Source organism: Crocodylus porosus, unplaced genomic scaffold (assembly GCF_001723895.1).
Source record: "Crocodylus porosus isolate Cpor-Errol unplaced genomic scaffold, CroPor_comp1, whole genome shotgun sequence".
In the NCBI taxonomy this organism is placed as follows: Eukaryota; Metazoa; Chordata; order Crocodylia; family Crocodylidae; genus Crocodylus; species Crocodylus porosus.
In genome coordinates, this window is record NW_017728918.1 from 6,896,254 (window position 1) to 6,898,351 (window position 2,098).

Consider the following 2,098-nt stretch of genomic DNA (forward strand, 5'->3'; position numbering starts at 1 on the left):
AGCTGGTGTATGGGACACCCATGGTCAGACCTACTAAACCTGCATGTCCCATCTCTTCAAGGGGAGCCCAGCCATGGGTTTATAAGGTGTTTTGGGGGTAGAAGTCCCTGCTGTGTACTGAATAGGAACTGGATCCGAGGTGAGCTATAGAAGCATTCTCAATTTCTCTCTCCTTCAAGGTTTAGTCACTTGAGAGAGAAGAAGATTGGAGATGAGTCCTTGCTCAGTGTCAGGCACAGATAGGAATTGAACCTGTAATCTGTTGCATTTTGGCATGGGCGACTGGTGCCTCCTGAGTTGCGGGGGGGCACCCGCAGAAGCTGGCGGAGACAGGGCTAGCAAGCACCTGCAGAAGCTAGCATTGGCATTGGGGACGGGGCTGGTGAGCACCCACAGACGCCACCGGCAGCGTAGGCAGTGGGGACAGCCCAGACAGGGGGGGCATGTACCCCACTGTGCCTCCCCCCTACCAGCCACCTATGCATTTTGGAAAAGCCACCTAATAACTTAACTCTAAGGACCTGCCCCTGTCACCTTCTCCTTGGCTTTCTGGATGTGACCCAAGTGCCCCTGCAACACTAGCCCTTCCATTTCAAATGACCATTGCTTTCATGAAAAGTTGTAAAAATGACACGTTTCATTCAACCCCAAACGTATGTGTGTGGGTGTGCACATAATAGATTTGATTTATTAAAAATTATGGGAGACAAATTGTTTGGAGTGGACCCAAAACAATTTTTAATTTCTTCTCATAACTTCCTATGACATGGGAAAAAGGTATTTGCACAGCTCTAATATGTTCATGCCATACATTTTTGGCTTATTATTAAAAAATCTAGTAAGTTAGTTATAACGTGGACTGTTGTTAGGGTCCTGATTGCCTTATCAGATAACCATGGGGAAGATCACAAGTGATACCCTCTTTACTGGTCCAAGAAACTTTGTTTGGATGCACTAGATTACTGGGATTTTTCTGAGCTTCAACAGGGAGTGCTGTCTAATACTCTTGATTCCTGGGTTCATTTCCTACTTTTACCACTACGTTTCTATATATTATAATTAGACAAAGCCTTGGTTGGGATCATGTAGTTGGGGCCGGTCCTGCTTTGAGCAGGGGGTTGGATGAAATGTGACCTCCTGAGGTCCCTTCAACCCTCATTCTCTTTGAATCTATGACTATATTTTCTTGCCTATGGCATGTCACCAAATAAGCATGCACCTTATTTTGGGGAAGGCAGCATGAAGAAAAAAAAAGATTTTTCCAGCGTTATGCCCATACACAGCAGGGGCAGAGCCTACTCTTCATCCCTCCCTTTCCTGCTCAGGCAAAAGCAACAATTTGAACCCTTTTGTAGCTTAATATGGAACTAGGGCTAGCATCAAGGATCAAGGATAACAAAAAGTCCTTTTTTAAATATATAGGGAGTATGAAGAAGTCCCCGGGTAATGTGGGGCCCCTGCAGGATATGCTTGGCAATCTGGTGGTTGTGCCAGAGGAGAAAGCAGACCTCTTTAACGATTTCTTTGCCTCCATTTTCTTGTGCAGGGACTGGGACTCCCCTCCTGAGATTCGGGAAGGACTCAGGAGAGACTCTGCCAGGCTTGGGGTTGGGGAGGACCGAGTTAGGGAACTTCTGGAGGGGCTGGATGTGTTCAAGTCAGCAAGTCCAGATGCTCTCCACCCCACGGTGCTGAGGGAATTGGCAGGGCTCATTGTGGGGCCCCTGGCACGGCTGTACGAGCACTCGTGGTGCTCTGGCCAGGTGCCAGACAACTGGAAGAGGGCCAAAGTGATCTTCAAAAAAGGGAGGAGGGAGGACCCAGGCAACTATAGGCCCGTTAGTTTTACCTCGGTCCTGAGGAAGCTCTTTGAGAAGATCCTCAAGGAGCACATCTGCGATGGGCCGGCTTCAGGGATGATGCTCACGGGCAACCAGCACAGTTTCATTAGGGGCAGGTCATGTCAGACCAACCTGATTGCCTTCTACAATCAGGTCACAAAATCCTTGGATGCAGGTGTCGTGGTGGACGTAGTCTTTCTGGACTTCAGCAAGGCCTTTGACACCGTCTCCCACCCCATCCTCATTAAAAAACTAGG